The sequence below is a fragment of the Triturus cristatus genome, chromosome 4_2, assembly GCF_964204655.1.
Source record: "Triturus cristatus chromosome 4_2, aTriCri1.1, whole genome shotgun sequence".
Taxonomy (NCBI): Eukaryota; Metazoa; Chordata; class Amphibia; order Caudata; family Salamandridae; genus Triturus; species Triturus cristatus.
Genome location: NC_140586.1, coordinates 413,754,221 through 413,771,404, shown reverse-complemented (window position 1 = coordinate 413,771,404; position 17,184 = coordinate 413,754,221). Strand labels below are relative to the sequence as shown.

At 41.6% G+C, this 17,184-nt stretch overlaps 14 non-coding genes across 14 annotated transcripts; 8 read left to right on the top strand and 6 right to left on the bottom strand.

The window, feature by feature from the left end:
* Positions 1–385: 385 nt before the first annotated feature.
* On the bottom strand, positions 386–459 carry TRNAT-AGU (transfer RNA threonine (anticodon AGU)). Its single transcript has one exon. It is a non-coding gene; the product is annotated as a tRNA-Thr (tRNA).
* A 1,423-nt stretch (positions 460–1,882) lies between these two features.
* On the top strand, positions 1,883–1,964 carry TRNAS-UGA (transfer RNA serine (anticodon UGA)). Its single transcript has one exon. It is a non-coding gene; the product is annotated as a tRNA-Ser (tRNA).
* A 2,048-nt stretch (positions 1,965–4,012) lies between these two features.
* TRNAS-UGA (transfer RNA serine (anticodon UGA)) lies at positions 4,013–4,094 on the top strand. Its single transcript has one exon. It is a non-coding gene; the product is annotated as a tRNA-Ser (tRNA).
* A 552-nt stretch (positions 4,095–4,646) lies between these two features.
* Positions 4,647–4,720, bottom strand: TRNAT-AGU (transfer RNA threonine (anticodon AGU)). The gene has a single exon. It is a non-coding gene; the product is annotated as a tRNA-Thr (tRNA).
* A 1,423-nt stretch (positions 4,721–6,143) lies between these two features.
* TRNAS-UGA (transfer RNA serine (anticodon UGA)) lies at positions 6,144–6,225 on the top strand. Its single transcript has one exon. It is a non-coding gene; the product is annotated as a tRNA-Ser (tRNA).
* A 551-nt stretch (positions 6,226–6,776) lies between these two features.
* On the bottom strand, positions 6,777–6,850 carry TRNAT-AGU (transfer RNA threonine (anticodon AGU)). Its single transcript has one exon. It is a non-coding gene; the product is annotated as a tRNA-Thr (tRNA).
* A 1,423-nt stretch (positions 6,851–8,273) lies between these two features.
* TRNAS-UGA (transfer RNA serine (anticodon UGA)) lies at positions 8,274–8,355 on the top strand. The gene has a single exon. It is a non-coding gene; the product is annotated as a tRNA-Ser (tRNA).
* A 551-nt stretch (positions 8,356–8,906) lies between these two features.
* Positions 8,907–8,980, bottom strand: TRNAT-AGU (transfer RNA threonine (anticodon AGU)). The gene has a single exon. It is a non-coding gene; the product is annotated as a tRNA-Thr (tRNA).
* Positions 8,981–10,402: 1,422 nt separating this feature from the next.
* TRNAS-UGA (transfer RNA serine (anticodon UGA)) lies at positions 10,403–10,484 on the top strand. Its single transcript has one exon. It is a non-coding gene; the product is annotated as a tRNA-Ser (tRNA).
* Positions 10,485–12,531: 2,047 nt separating this feature from the next.
* TRNAS-UGA (transfer RNA serine (anticodon UGA)) lies at positions 12,532–12,613 on the top strand. The gene has a single exon. It is a non-coding gene; the product is annotated as a tRNA-Ser (tRNA).
* Positions 12,614–13,164: 551 nt separating this feature from the next.
* TRNAT-AGU (transfer RNA threonine (anticodon AGU)) lies at positions 13,165–13,238 on the bottom strand. The gene has a single exon. It is a non-coding gene; the product is annotated as a tRNA-Thr (tRNA).
* A 1,421-nt stretch (positions 13,239–14,659) lies between these two features.
* Positions 14,660–14,741, top strand: TRNAS-UGA (transfer RNA serine (anticodon UGA)). Its single transcript has one exon. It is a non-coding gene; the product is annotated as a tRNA-Ser (tRNA).
* A 550-nt stretch (positions 14,742–15,291) lies between these two features.
* Positions 15,292–15,365, bottom strand: TRNAT-AGU (transfer RNA threonine (anticodon AGU)). The gene has a single exon. It is a non-coding gene; the product is annotated as a tRNA-Thr (tRNA).
* A 1,421-nt stretch (positions 15,366–16,786) lies between these two features.
* Positions 16,787–16,868, top strand: TRNAS-UGA (transfer RNA serine (anticodon UGA)). The gene has a single exon. It is a non-coding gene; the product is annotated as a tRNA-Ser (tRNA).
* Positions 16,869–17,184: the final 316 nt, after the last annotated feature.

Below are 17,184 nucleotides of genomic sequence, written 5' to 3'. Positions count from 1 at the left end.
TGCAGCTTAAAAACATCTTTTCACTTCACAAAACCAAACTGATACTGAAATGCGCATACTCTCATATAAGTGAATTGATTTATCTTCTGCATTTGTTCATATAACTAACACCTGGCAGACATTAAAGCATGGCTGCATATTTATTGGTTAAATAAATATGGAAATATACCAGTTTCAGCTTTATTTTTCTCACAAAACCCATAATAAATATGGATGAATACAGATAAAGTTGACAACAAATTAAATATGGATAAATACAGACGGAAATGTCAAAAAAATAAACACCATAAAACCGGGAGCCCTAAATATAATAGGACCAACTGGGTTTACAAAGAATGAGTCTATTATCTAACAGTACCTCTTCTATGAGGTTGTGTAAAACAAAAGGTACTGCTGAGATTCGAACTCAGGATCTCCTGTTTACTAGACAGGCGCTTTAACCAACTAAGCCACAGCACCTACTCTGTTTCACAACTCACCACTGTACCTTCTGTCCTGGTGTCACTGTGAGGCCCTGCATATTTTTCTGTCTTGAAAGATTTGATATTTTTCAGCTGCTACCGAAAAGAAAATGGAGAAGAAAAATCTGATATTAAGATGGAAATATTACAAAGAGGGTCATGAAAAACTAATATCATTATACGTACGTATCTGTATTTATTTTCTAAAGTTTTACACTGATGGGCCAGGGGCTCAATGCATTCGTTAAACTAAACCAGATTACAATTATTTAAAGGTCACCAATATACACAAGATCATTCCTGATGCCTACATTACCCATGTGCTCTTTCCTTCACCTCTCGTGGCCTCTGGACATCCCACCAAGAAGCAGAGGAACCGCAACTCACGGAGAGAAAGTGTCACCTAAGTGACACGTCCATGTTCAAACAGCGCTTCACAAAGTGCACTTTGAGAGACCCAAGAAAACTTGGCAGAGGCGGATATCACAGCAAGGAGGGCTGATAACCCGCAGTGCCCTTTACATGGCTATAGCAATACTCACCCTGGTCCTGGTCCAAACATCAGCCACCAGAGCTCAGTAAATTACCAGAATAAACAACAACCCTATATGGTGTTTTTATAGCCTTGTTTTTTAATGGATTTCTTTTCTACTTTATGGAAAAGGTGTTGCCCGTACGGAGATCGAACTCACAGCCTTGGTGTTACTAGCACCATGCTCTAACCAACTGACCTTACCGGCCAAAGCATAATGTGATACTAAAGGAGTTCTATTGAAACTGAAGAGGAAGTGACTGTACACAGAGACATTGAATAGACAGACAGACAGGCCATTGCTGACCCATCATAGTTTCAGGCCAAGACATTGAAGCGCTCCAATAATCCTGCACCAATTCGCACACACCGGGGAGCATCACCAAAGAACACAGATAGTATTTAATGAGCTGCACTGAACGTGCTTCAATAACAAGAGCTGCACGACCATCACTCCCCAGAAAAGATGGATTGAAGGCAAGAATCATCCGCAGACCCTCCCATCTGCCACACTCATCCAGAAAGGTACTGGTCTAGGCTTGGTAGCACTCGTATGCTCAATGCTATGCAGGTTCATCTCACACCCAAGCTTAATCCATACCACACATTGTCACTCACTGGGCTCTCAATCCTTAACCCTTCACTTCCTGTACCTTTTTCTCTGTACTCCTTACCCAATCTCTCATACCTGCCCCTCCCTTCACTTTCATAGAACTGGACCCTTGCTGCGCCTTCTTCTGTGATTCTCCAGAGAACACAGTTTATAACCTTATAAAGAAGATTATGTGCTCAATATTGTCTGCGCCTTCCCTTCATTAACTAACATCTTTTACCCATACTATAGACCACATTACAGCTTATTTATGAGTGAGTGCACATCTTGAAAGGTGTAGTCGTGGCCGAGTGGTTAAGGCGATGGACTTGAAATCCATTGGGGTCTCCCCGCGCAGGTTCGAATCCTGCCGACTACGCTTTCCTTTTTATTATGTCATTACATTTTGACGTGGAAACTAATTATGTGGTTAGTAAACATCTGCATATCCGCATAATTGTGTCTTTGCTACTCTTGTGCCAAGTGTGCTGCACCTGTTGTTTGAAGCTTGGATTACTGCTTCCCATGTTGTACTTTGATGGCAGTGCAGCTTAAAAACATCTTTTCACTTCACAAAACCAAACTGATACTGAAATGCGCATACTCTCATATAAGTGAATTGATTTATCTTCTGCATTTGTTCATATAACTAACACCTGGCAGACATTAAAGCATGGCTGCATATTTATTGGTTAAATAAATATGGAAATATACCAGTTTCAGCTTTATTTTTCTCACAAAACCCATAATAAATATGGATGAATACAGATAAAGTTGACAACAAATTAAATATGGATAAATACAGACGGAAATGTCAAAAAAATAAACACCATAAAACCGGGAGCCCTAAATATAATAGGACCAACTGGGTTTACAAAGAATGAGTCTATTATCTAACAGTACCTCTTCTATGAGGTTGTGTAAAACAAAAGGTACTGCTAAGATTCGAACTCAGGATCTACTGTTTACTAGACAGGCGCTTTAACCAACTAAGCCACAGCACCTACTCTGTTTCACAACTCACCACTGTACCTTCTGTCCTGGTGTCACTGTGAGGCCCTGCATATTTTTCTGTCTTGAAAGATTTGATATTTTTCAGCTGCTACCGAAAAGAAAATGGAGAAGAAAAATCTGATATTAAGATGGAAATATTACAAAGAGGGTCATGAAAAACTAATATCATTATACGTACGTATCTGTATTTATTTTCTAAAGTTTTACACTGATGGGCCAGGGGCTCAATGCATTCGTTAAACTAAACCAGATTACAATTATTTAAAGGTCACCAATATACACAAGATCATTCCTGATGCCTACATTACCCATGTGCTCTTTCCTTCACCTCTCGTGGGCTCTGGACATCCCACCAAGAAGCAGAGGAATCGCAACTCACGGAGAGAAAGTGTCACCTAAGTGACACGTCCATGTTCAAACAGCGCTTCACAAAGTGCACTTTGAGAGACCCAAGAAAACTTGGCAGAGGCGGGTATCACAGCAAGGAGGGCTGATAACCCGCAGTGCCCTTTACATGGCTATAGCAATACTCACCCTGGTCCTGGTCCAAACATCAGCCACCAGAGCTCAGTAAATTACCAGAATAAACAACAACCCTATATGGTATTTTTATAGCCTTGTTTTTTAATGGATTTCTTTTCTACTTTATGGAAAAGGTGTTGCCCGTACGGAGATCGAACTCACAGCCTTGGTGTTACTAGCACCATGCTCTAACCAACTGACCTAACCGGCCAAAGCATAATGTGATACTAAAGGAGTTCTATTGAAACTGAAGAGGCAGTGACTGTACACAGAGACATTGAATAGACAGACAGACAGGCCATTGCTGACCCATCATAGTTTCAGGCCAAGACATTGAAGCGCTCCAATAATCCTGCACCAATTCGCACACACCGGGGATCATCACCAAAGAACACAGATAGTATTTAATGAGCTGCACTGAACGTGCTTCAATAACAAGAGCTGCACGACCATCACTCCCCAGAAAAGATGGATTGAAGGCAAGAATCATCCGCAGACCCTCCCATCTGCCACACTCATCCAGAAAGGTACTGGTCTCGGCCTGGTAGCACTCGCATGCTCAATGCTATGCAGGTTCATCTCACACCCGAGCTTAATCCATACCACACACTGTCACTCACTGGGCTCTCAATCCTTAACCCTTCACTTCCTGTACCTTTTTCTCTGTACTCCTTACCCAATCTCTCATACCTGCCCCTCCCTTCACTTTCATAGAGCTGGACCCTTGCTGCGCCTTCTTCTGTGATTCTCCAGAGAACACAGTTTATAAACTTATAAAGAAGATTATGTGCTCAATATTGTCTGCGCCTTCCCTTCATTACCTAACATCTTTTACCCATACTATAGACCAATTTACAGCTTATTTATGAGTGAGTGCACATCTTGAAAGGTGTAGTCGTGGCCGAGTGGTTAAGGCAATGGACTTGAAATCCATTGGGGTCTCCCCGCGCAGGTTCGAATCCTGCCGACTATGCTTTCCTTTTTATTATGTCATTACATTTTGACGTGGAAACTAATTATGTGGTTCGTAACCATCTGCATATCCGCATAATTGTGTCTTTGCTACTCTTGTGCTAAGTGTGCTGCACCTGTTGTTTGAAGCTTGCATTACTGCTTTCCATGTTGTACTTTGATGGCAGTGCAGCTTAAAAACATCTTTTCACTTCACGAAACCAAACTAATACTGAAATGCGCATACTCTCATATAAGTGAATTGATGTATCTTCTGCATTTGTTCATATCACTAACACCTGGCAGACATTAAAGCATGGCTGCATATTTATTGGTTAAATAAATATGGAAATATACCAGTTTCAGCTTTATTTTTCTCACAAAACCCATAATAAATATGGATGAATACAGATAAAGTTGACAAGAAATTAAATATGGATAAATACAGACGGAAATGTCAAAAAAAATAAACACCATAAAACCGGGAGCCCTAAATATAATAGGACCAACTGGGTTTACAAAGAATGAGTCTATTATCTAACAGTACCTCTTCTATGAGGTTGTGTAAAACAAAAGGTACTGCTGAGATTCGAACTCAGGATCTCCTGTTTACTAGACAGGTGCTTTAACCAACTAAGCCACAGCACCTACTCTGTTTCACGACTCACCACTGTACCTTCTGTCCTGGTGTCACTGTGAGGCCCTGCATATTTTTCTGTCTTGAAAGATTTGATATTTTTCAGCTGCTACCGAAAAGAAAATGGAGAAGAAAAATCTGATATTAAGATGGAAATATTACAAAGAGGGTCATGAAAAACTAATATCATTATACGTACGTATCTGTATTTATTTTCTAAAGTTTTACACTGATGGACCTGGGGATCAATGCATTCGTTAAACTAAACCAGATTACAATTATTTAAAGGTCACCAATATACACAAGATCATTCCTGATGCCTACATTACCCATGTGCTCTTTCCTTCACCTCTCGTGGCCTCTGGACATCCCACCAAGAAGCAGAGGAACTGCAACTCACGGAGAGAAAGTGTCACCTAAGTGACGCGTCCATGTTCAAACAGCGCTTCTCAAAGTGCACTTTGAGAGACCCAAGAAAACTTGGCAGAGGCGGGTATCACAGCAAGGAGGGCTGATAGCCCGCAGTGCCCTTTACATGGCTATAGCAATACTCACCCTGGTCCTGGTCCAAACATCAGCCACCAGAGCTCAGTAAATTACCAGAAAAAACAACAACCCTATATGGTGTTTTTATAGCCTTGTTTTTTAATGGATTTCTTTTCTACTTTATGGAAAAGGTGTTGCCCGTACGGAGATCGAACTCACAGCCTTGGTGTTACTAGCACCATGCTCTAACCAACTGACCTAACCGGCCAAAGCATAATGTGATACTAAAGGAGTTCTATTGAAACTGAAGAGGCAGTGACTGTACACAGAGACATTGAATAGACAGACAGACAGGCCATTGCTGACCCATCATAGTTTCAGGCCAAGACATTGAAGCGCTCCAATAATCCTGCACCAATTCGCACACACCGGGGAGCATCACCAAATAACACAGATAGTATTTAATGAGCTGCACTGAACGTGCTTCAATAACAAGAGCTGCACGACCATCACTCCCCAGAAAAGATGGATTGAAGGCAAGAATCATCCGCAGACCCTCCCATCTGCCACACTCATCCAGAAAGGTACTGGTCTAGGCTTGGTAGCACTCGTATGCTCAATGCTATGCAGGTTCATCTCACACCCAAGCTTAATCCATACCACACATTGTCACTCACTGGGCTCTCAATCCTTAACCCTTCACTTCCTGTACCTTTTTCTCTGTACTCCTTACCCAATCTCTCATACCTGCCCCTCCCTTCACTTTCATAGAACTGGACCCTTGCTGCGCCTTCTTCTGTGATTCTCCAGAGAACACAGTTTATAACCTTATAAAGAAGATTATGTGCTCAATATTGTCTGCGCCTTCCCTTCATTAACTAACATCTTTTACCCATACTATAGACCACATTACAGCTTATTTATGAGTGAGTGCACATCTTGAAAGGTGTAGTCGTGGCCGAGTGGTTAAGGCGATGGACTTGAAATCCATTGGGGTCTCCCCGCGCAGGTTCGAATCCTGCCGACTACGCTTTCCTTTTTATTATGTCATTACATTTTGACGTGGAAACTAATTATGTGGTTCGTAAACATCTGCATATCCGCATAATTGTGTCTTTGCTACTCTTGTGCCAAGTGTGCTGCACCTGTTGTTTGAAGCTTGGATTACTGCTTCCCATGTTGTACTTTGATGGCAGTGCAGCTTAAAAACATCTTTTCACTTCACAAAACCAAACTGATACTGAAATGCGCATACTCTCATATAAGTGAATTGATTTATCTTCTGCATTTGTTCATATAACTAACACCTGGCAGACATTAAAGCATGGCTGCATATTTATTGGTTAAATAAATATGGAAATATACCAGTTTCAGCTTTATTTTTCTCACAAAACCCATAATAAATATGGATGAATACAGATAAAGTTGACAACAAATTAAATATGGATAAATACAGACGGAAATGTCAAAAAAATAAACACCATAAAACCGGGAGCCCTAAATATAATAGGACCAACTGGGTTTACAAAGAATGAGTCTATTATCTAACAGTACCTCTTCTATGAGGTTGTGTAAAACAAAAGGTACTGCTGAGATTCGAACTCAGGATCTCCTGTTTACTAGACAGGCGCTTTAACCAACTAAGCCACAGCACCTACTCTGTTTCACAACTCACCACTGTACCTTCTGTCCTGGTGTCACTGTGAGGCCCTGCATATTTTTCTGTCTTGAAAGATTTGATATTTTTCAGCTGCTACCGAAAAGAAAATGGAGAAGAAAAATCTGATATTAAGATGGAAATATTACAAAGAGGGTCATGAAAAACTAATATCATTATACGTACGTATCTGTATTTATTTTCTAAAGTTTTACACTGATGGGCCAGGGGCTCAATGCATTCGTTAAACTAAACCAGATTACAATTATTTAAAGGTCACCAATATACACAAGATCATTCCTGATGCCTACATTACCCATGTGCTCTTTCCTTCACCTCTCGTGGCCTCTGGACATCCCACCAAGAAGCAGAGGAACCGCAACTCACGGAGAGAAAGTGTCACCTAAGTGACACGTCCATGTTCAAACAGCGCTTCACAAAGTGCACTTTGAGAGACCCAAGAAAACTTGGCAGAGGCGGGTATCACAGCAAGGAGGGCTGATAACCCGCAGTGCCCTTTACATGGCTATAGCAATAGTCACCCTGGTCCTGGTCCAAACATCAGCCACCAGAGCTCAGTAAATTACCAGAATAAACAACAACCCTATATGGTGTTTTTATAGCCTTGTTTTTTAATGGATTTCTTTTCTACTTTATGGAAAAGGTGTTGCCCGTACGGAGATCGAACTCACAGCCTTGGTGTTACTAGCACCATGCTCTAACCAACTGACCTAACCGGCCAAAGCATAATGTGATACTAAAGGAGTTCTATTGAAACTGAAGAGGCAGTGACTGTACACAGAGACATTGAATAGACAGACAGACAGTCCATTGCTGACCCATCATAGTTTCAGGCCAAGACATTGAAGCGCTCCAATAATCCTGCACCAATTCGCACACACCGGGGATCATCACCAAAGAACACAGATAGTATTTAATGAGCTGCACTGAACGTGCTTCAATAACAAGAGCTGCACGACCATCACTCCCCAGAAAAGATGGATTGAAGGCAAGAATCATCCGCAGACCCTCCCATCTGCCACACTCATCCAGAAAGGTACTGGTCTCGGCTTGGTAGCACTCGCATGCTCAATGCTATGCAGGTTCATCTCACACCCGAGCTTAATCCATACCACACACTGTCACTCACTGGGCTCTCAATCCTTAACCCTTCACTTCCTGTACCTTTTTCTCTGTACTCCTTACCCAATCTCTCATACCTGCCCCTCCCTTCACTTTCATAGAGCTGGACCCTTGCTGCGCCTTCTTCTGTGATTCTCCAGAGAACACAGTTTATAACCTTATAAAGAAGATTATGTGCTCAATATTGTCTGCGCCTTCCCTTCATTACCTAACATCTTTTACCCATACTATAGACCAATTTACAGCTTATTTATGAGTGAGTGCACATCTTGAAAGGTGTAGTCGTGGCCGAGTGGTTAAGGCGATGGACTTGAAATCCATTGGGGTCTCCCCGCGCAGGTTCGAATCCTGCCGACTACGCTTTCCTTTTTATTATGTCATTACATTTTGACGTGGAAACTAATTATGTGGTTCGTAACCATCTGCATATCCGCATAATTGTGTCTTTGCTACTCTTGTGCTAAGTGTGCTGCACCTGTTGTTTGAAGCTTGCATTACTGCTTCCCATGTTGTACTTTGATGGCAGTGCAGCTTAAAAACATCTTTTCACTTCACGAAACCAAACTGATACTGAAATGCGCATACTCTCATATAAGTGAATTGATGTATCTTCTGCATTTGTTCATATCACTAACACCTGGCAGACATTAAAGCATGGCTGCATATTTATTGGTTAAATAAATATGGAAATATACCAGTTTCAGCTTTATTTTTCTCACAAAACCCATAATAAATATGGATGAATACAGATAAAGTTGACAAGAAATTAAATAAGGATAAATACAGACGGAAAAGTCAAAAAAATAAACACCATGAAACCGGGAGCCCTAAATATAATAGGACCAACTGGGTTTACAAAGAATGAGTCTATTATCTAACAGTACCTCTTCTATGAGGTTGTGTAAAACAAAAGGTACTGCTGAGATTCGAACTAAGGATCTCCTGTTTACTAGACAGGCGCTTTAACCAACTAAGCCACAGCACCTACTCTGTTTCACGACTCACCACTGTACCTTCTGTCCTGGTGTCAATGTGAGGCCCTGCATATTTTTCTGTCTTGAAAGATTTGATATTTTTCAGCTGCTACCGAAAAGAAAATGGAGAAGAAAAATCTGATATTAAGATGGAAATATTACAAAGAGGGTCATGAAAAACTAATATCATTATACGTACGTATCTGTATTTATTTTCTAAAATTTTACACTGATGGGCCAGAGGCTCAATGCATTCGTTAAACTAAACCAGATTACAATTATTTAAAGGTCACCAATATACACAAGATCATTCCTGATGCCTACATTACCCATGTGCTCTTTCCTTCACCTCTCGTGACCTCTGGACATCCCACCAAGAAGCAGAGGAACCGCAACTCACGGAGAGAAAGTGTCACCTCAGTGACACGTCCATGTTCAAACAGCGCTTCACAAAGTGCACTTTGAGAGACCCAAGAAAACTTGGCAGAAGCGGGTATCACAGCAAGGAGGGCTGATAGCCCGCAGTGCCCTTTACATGGCTATAGCAATACTCACCCTGGTCCTGGTCCAAACAGTAGCCACCAGAGCAGAGTAAATTACCAGAATAAACAACAACCTTTATGGTGTTTTTATAGCCTTGTTTTTTAATGGATTTCTTTTCTACTTTATGGAAAAGGTGTTGCCCGTACGGAGATCGAACTCACAGCCTTGGTGTTACTAGCACCATGCTCTAACCAACTGACCTAACCGGCCAAAGTATAATGTGATACTAAAGGAGTTCTATTGAAACTGAAGAGGCAGTGACTGTACACAGAGACATTGAATAGACAGACAGACAGGCCATTGCTGACCCATCATAGTTTCAGGCCAAGACATTGAAGCGCTCCAATAATCCTGCACCAATTTGCACACACCGGGGAGCATCACCAAAGAACACAGATAGTATTTAATGAGCTGCACTGAACGTGCTTCAATAACAAGAGCTGCACGACCATCACTCCCCAGAAAAGATGGATTGAAGGCAAGAATCATCCGCAGACCCTCCCATCTGCCACACTCATCCAGAAAGGTACTGGTCTCGGCTTGGTAGCACTCGCATGCTCAATGCTATGCAGGTTCATCTCACACCCGAGCTTAATCCATACCACACACTGTCACTCACTGGGCTCTCAATCCTTAACCCTTCACTTCCTGTACCTTTTTCTCTGTACTCCTTACCCAATCTCTCATACCTGCCCCTCCCTTCACTTTCATAGAACTGGACCCTTGCTGCGCCTTCATCTGTGATTCTCCAGAGAACACAGTTTATAACCTTATAAAGAAGATTATGTGCTCAATATTGTCTGCGCCTTCCCTTCATTAACTAACATCTTTTACCCATACTATAGACCACATTACAGCTTATTTATGAGCGAGTGCACATCTTGAAAGGTGTAGTCGTGGCTGAGTGGTTAAGGCGATGGACTTGAATTCCATTGGGGTCTCCCCGCGCAGGTTCGAATCCTGCCGACTACGCTTTCCTTTTTATTATGTCATTACATTTTGACGTGGAAACTAATTATGTGGTTCGTAAACATCTGCATATCCGCATAATTGTGTCTTTGCTACTCTTGTGCCAAGTGTGCTGCACCTGTTGTTTGAAGCTTGCATTACTGCTTCCCATGTTGTACTTTGATGGCAGTGCAGCTTGAAAACATCTTTTCACTTCACAAAACCAAACTGATACTGAAATGCGCATACTCTCATATAAATGAATTGATTTATCTTCTGCATTTGTTCATATCACTAACACCTTGCAGACATTAAAGCATGGCTGCATATTTATTGGTTAAATAAATATGGAAATATACCAGTTTCAGCTTTATTTTTCTCACAAAACCCATAATAAATATGGATGAATACAGATAAAGTTGACAACAAATTAAATATGGATAAATACAGACGGAAATGTCAAAAAATAAACACCATAAAACCGGGAGCCCTAAATATAATAGGACCAACTGGGTGTACAAAGAATGAGTCTATTATCTAACAGTACCTCTTCTATGAGGTTGTGTAAAACAAAAGGTTCTGCTGAGATTCGAACTCAGGATCTACTGTTTACTAGACAGGCGCTTTAACCAACTAAGCCACAGCACCTACTCTGTTTCACAACTCACCACTGTACCTTCTGTCCTGGTGTCACTGTGAGGCCCTGCATATTTTTCTGTCTTGAAATATTTGATATTTTTCAGCTGCTACCGAAAAGAAAATGGAGAAGAAAAATCTGATATTAAGATGGAAATATTACAAAGAGGGTCATGAAAAACTGATATCATTATACGTACGTATCTGTATTTATTTTCTAAAGTTTTACACTGATGGGCCAGGGGCTCAATGCATTCGTTAAACTAAACCAGATTACAATTATTTAAAGGTCACCAATATACACAAGATCATTCCTGATGCCTACATTACCCATGTGCTCTTTCCTTCACCTCTCGTGGCCTCTGGACATCCCACCAAGAAGCAGAGGAACCGCAACTCACGGAGAGAAAGTGTCACCTAAGTGACACATCCATGTTCAAACAGCGCTTCACAAAGTGCACTTTGAGAGACCCAAGAAAACTTGGCAGAGGCGGGTATCACAGCAAGGAGGGCTGATAACCCGCAGTGCCCTTTACATGGCTATAGCAATAGTCACCCTGGTCCTGGTCCAAACATCAGCCACCAGAGCTCAGTAAATTACCAGAATAAACAACAACCCTATATGGTGTTTTTATAGCCTTGTTTTTTAATGGATTTCTTTTCTACTTTATGGAAAAGGTGTTGCCCGTACAGAGATCGAACTCACAGCCTTGGTGTTACTAGCACCATGCTCTAACCAACTGACCTAACAGGCCAAAGCATAATGTGATACTAAAGGAGTTCTATTGAAACTGAAGAGGCAGTGACTGTACACAGAGACATTGAATAGACAGACAGACAGTCCATTGCTGACCCATCATAGTTTCAGGCCAAGACATTGAAGCGCTCCAATAATCCTGCACCAATTCGCACACACCGGGGATCATCACCAAAGAACACAGATAGTATTTAATGAGCTGCACTGAACGTGCTTCAATAACAAGAGCTGCACGACCATCACTCCCCAGAAAAGATGGATTGAAGGCAAGAATCATCCGCAGACCCTCCCATCTGCCACACTCATCCAGAAAGGTACTGGTCTCGGCTTGGTAGCACTCGCATGCTCAATGCTATGCAGGTTCATCTCACACCCGAGCTTAATCCATACCACACACTGTCACTCACTGGGCTCTCAATCCTTAACCCTTCACTTCCTGTACCTTTTTCTCTGTACTCCTTACCCAATCTCTCATACCTGCCCCTCCCTTCACTTTCATAGAGCTGGACCCTTGCTGCGCCTTCTTCTGTGATTCTCCAGAGAACACAGTTTATAACCTTATAAAGAAGATTATGTGCTCAATATTGTCTGCGCCTTCCCTTCATTACCTAACATCTTTTACCCATACTATAGACCAATTTACAGCTTATTTATGAGTGAGTGCACATCTTGAAAGGTGTAGTCGTGGCCGAGTGGTTAAGGCGATGGACTTGAAATCCATTGGGGTCTCCCCGCGCAGGTTCGAATCCTGCCGACTACGCTTTCCTTTTTATTATGTCATTACATTTTGACGTGGAAACTAATTATGTGGTTCGTAACCATCTGCATATCCGCATAATTGTGTCTTTGCTACTCTTGTGCTAAGTGTGCTGCACCTGTTGTTTGAAGCTTGCATTACTGCTTCCCATGTTGTACTTTGATGGCAGTGCAGCTTAAAAACATCTTTTCACTTCACGAAACCAAACTGATACTGAAATGCGCATACTCTCATATAAGTGAATTGATGTATCTTCTGCATTTGTTCATATCACTAACACCTGGCAGACATTAAAGCATGGCTGCATATTTATTGGTTAAATAAATATGGAAATATACCAGTTTCAGCTTTATTTTTCTCACAAAACCCATAATAAATATGGATGAATACAGATAAAGTTGACAAGAAATTAAATAAGGATAAATACAGACGGAAAAGTCAAAAAAATAAACACCATGAAACCGGGAGCCCTAAATATAATAGGACCAACTGGGTTTACAAAGAATGAGTCTATTATCTAACAGTACCTCTTCTATGAGGTTGTGTAAAACAAAAGGTACTGCTGAGATTCGAACTCAGGATCTCCTGTTTACTAGACAGGCGCTTTAACCAACTAAGCCACAGCACCTACTCTGTTTCACGACTCACCACTGTACCTTCTGTCCTGGTGTCAATGTGAGGCCCTGCATATTTTTCTGTCTTGAAAGATTTGATATTTTTCAGCTGCTACCGAAAAGAAAATGGAGAAGAAAAATCTGATATTAAGATGGAAATATTACAAAGAGGGTCATGAAAAACTAATATCATTATACGTACGTATCTGTATTTATTTTCTAAAATTTTACACTGATGGGCCAGAGGCTCAATGCATTCGTTAAACTAAACCAGATTACAATTATTTAAAGGTCACCAATATACACAAGATCATTCCTGATGCCTACATTACCCATGTGCTCTTTCCTTCACCTCTCGTGACCTCTGGACATCCCACCAAGAAGCAGAGGAACCGCAACTCACGGAGAGAAAGTGTCACCTCAGTGACACGTCCATGTTCAAACAGCGCTTCACAAAGTGCACTTTGAGAGACCCAAGAAAACTTGGCAGAAGCGGGTATCACAGCAAGGAGGGCTGATAGCCCGCAGTGCCCTTTACATGATTATAGCAATACTCACCCTGGTCCTGGTCCAAACAGTAGCCACCAGAGCAGAGTAAATTACCAGAATAAACAACAACCTTTATGGTGTTTTTATAGCCTTGTTTTTTAATGGATTTCTTTTCTACTTTATGGAAAAGGTGTTGCCCGTACGGAGATCGAACTCACAGCCTTGGTTTACTAGCACCATGCTCTAACCAACTGACCTAACCGGCCAAAGTATAATGTGATACTAAAGGAGTTCTATTGAAACTGAAGAGGCAGTGACTGTACACAGAGACATTGAATAGACAGACAGACAGGCCATTGCTGACCCATCATAGTTTCAGGCCAAGACATTGAAGCGCTCCAATAATCCTGCACCAATTTGCACACACCGGGGAGCATCACCAAAGAACACAGATAGTATTTAATGAGCTGCACTGAACGTGCTTCAATAACAAGAGCTGCACGACCATCACTCCCCAGAAAAGATGGATTGAAGGCAAGAATCATCCGCAGACCCTCCCATCTGCCACACTCATCCAGAAAGGTACTGGTCTCGGCTTGGTAGCACTCGCATGCTCAATGCTATGCAGGTTCATCTCACACCCGAGCTTAATCCATACCACACACTGTCACTCACTGGGCTCTCAATCCTTAACCCTTCACTTCCTGTACCTTTTTCTCTGTACTCCTTACCCAATCTCTCATACCTGCCCCTCCCTTCACTTTCATAGAGCTGGACCCTTGCTGCGCCTTCTTCTGTGATTCTCCAGAGAACACAGTTTATAACCTTATAAAGAAGATTATGTGCTCAATATTGTCTGCGCCTTCCCTTCATTACCTAACATCTTTTACCCATACTATAGACCAATTTACAGCTTATTTATGAGTGAGTGCACATCTTGAAAGGTGTAGTCGTGGCCGAGTGGTTAAGGCGATGGACTTGAAATCCATTGGGGTCTCCCCGCGCAGGTTCGAATCCTGCCGACTACGCTTTCCTTTTTATTATGTCATTACATTTTGACGTGGAAACTAATTATGTGGTTCGTAACCATCTGCATATCCGCATAATTGTGTCTTTGCTACTCTTGTGCTAAGTGTGCTGCACCTGTTGTTTGAAGCTTGCATTACTGCTTCCCATGTTGTACTTAGATGGCAGTGCAGCTTAAAAACATCTTTTCACTTCACGAAACCAAACTGATACTGAAATGCGCATACTCTCATATAAGTGAATTGATGTATCTTCTGCATTTGTTCATATCACTAACACCTTGCAGACATTAAAGCATGGCTGCATATTTATTGGTTAAATAAATATGGAAATATACCAGTTTCAGCTTTATTTTTCTCACAAAACCCATAATAAATATGGATGAATACAGATAAAGTTGACAAGAAATTAAATAAGGATAAATACAGACGGAAATGTCAAAAAATAAACACCATAAAACCGGGAGCCCTAAATATAATAGGACCAACTGGGTTTACAAAGAATGAGTCTATTATCTAACAGTACCTCTTCTATGAGGTTGTGTAAAACAAAAGGTACTGCTGAGATTCGAACTCAGGATCTCCTGTTTACTAGACAGGCGCTTTAACCAACTAAGCCACAGCACCTACTCTGTTTCACAACTCACCACTGTACCTTCTGTCCTGGTGTCAATGTGAGGCCCTGCATATTTTTCTGTCTTGAAAGATTTGATATTTTTCAGCTGCTACCGAAAAGAAAATGGAGAAGAAAAATCTGATATTAAGATGGAAATATTACAAAGAGGGTCATGAAAAACTAATATCATTATACGTACGTATCTGTATTTATTTTCTAAAATTTTACACTGATGGGCCAGAGGCTCAATGCATTCGTTAAACTAAACCAGATTACAATTATTTAAAGGTCACCAATATACACAAGATCATTCCTGATGCCTACATTACCCATGTGCTCTTTCCTTCACCTCTCGTGACCTCTGGACATCCCACCAAGAAGCAGAGGAACCGCAACTCACGGAGAGAAAGTGTCACCTCAGTGACACGTCCATGTTCAAACAGCGCTTCACAAAGTGCACTTTGAGAGACCCAAGAAAACTTGGCAGAAGCGGGTATCACAGCAAGGAGGGCTGATAGCCCGCAGTGCCCTTTACATGATTATAGCAATACTCACCCTGGTCCTGGTCCAAACAGTAGCCACCAGAGCAGAGTAAATTACCAGAATAAACAACAACCTTTATGGTGTTTTTATAGCCTTGTTTTTTAATGGATTTCTTTTCTACTTTATGGAAAAGGTGTTGCCCGTACGGAGATCGAACTCACAGCCTTGGTTTACTAGCACCATGCTCTAACCAACTGACCTAACCGGCCAAAGTATAATGTGATACTAAAGGAGTTCTATTGAAACTGAAGAGGCAGTGACTGTACACAGAGACATTGAATAGACAGACAGACAGGCCATTGCTGACCCATCATAGTTTCAGGCCAAGACATTGAAGCGCTCCAATAATCCTGCACCAATTTGCACACACCGGGGAGCATCACCAAAGAACACAGATAGTATTTAATGAGCTGCACTGAACGTGCTTCAATAACAAGAGCTGCACGACCATCACTCCCCAGAAAAGATGGATTGAAGGCAAGAATCATCCGCAGACCCTCCCATCTGCCACACTCATCCAGAAAGGTACTGGTCTCGGCTTGGTAGCACTCGCATGCTCAATGCTATGCAGGTTCATCTCACACCCGAGCTTAATCCATACCACACACTGTCACTCACTGGGCTCTCAATCCTTAACCCTTCACTTCCTGTACCTTTTTCTCTGTACTCCTTACCCAATCTCTCATACCTGCCCCTCCCTTCACTTTCATAGAACTGGACCCTTGCTGCGCCTTCATCTGTGATTCTCCAGAGAACACAGTTTATAACCTTATAAAGAAGATTATGTGCTCAATATTGTCTGCGCCTTCCCTTCATTAACTAACATCTTTTACCCATACTATAGACCACATTACAGCTTATTTATGAGCGAGTGCACATCTTGAAAGGTGTAGTCGTGGCTGAGTGGTTAAGGCGATGGACTTGAATTCCATTGGGGTCTCCCCGCGCAGGTTCGAATCCTGCCGACTACGCTTTCCTTTTTATTATGTCATTACATTTTGACGTGGAAACTAATTATGTGGTTCGTAAACATCTGCATATCCGCATAATTGTGTCTTTGCTACTCTTGTGCCAAGTGTGCTGCACCTGTTGTTTGAAGCTTGCATTACTGCTTCCCATGTTGTACTTAGATGGCAGTGCAGCTTGAAAACATCTTTTCACTTCACAAAACCAAACTGATACTGAAATGCGCATACTCTCATATAAATGAATTGATTTATCTTCTGCATTTGTTCATATCACTAACACCTTGCAGACATTAAAGCATGGCTGCATATTTATTGGTTA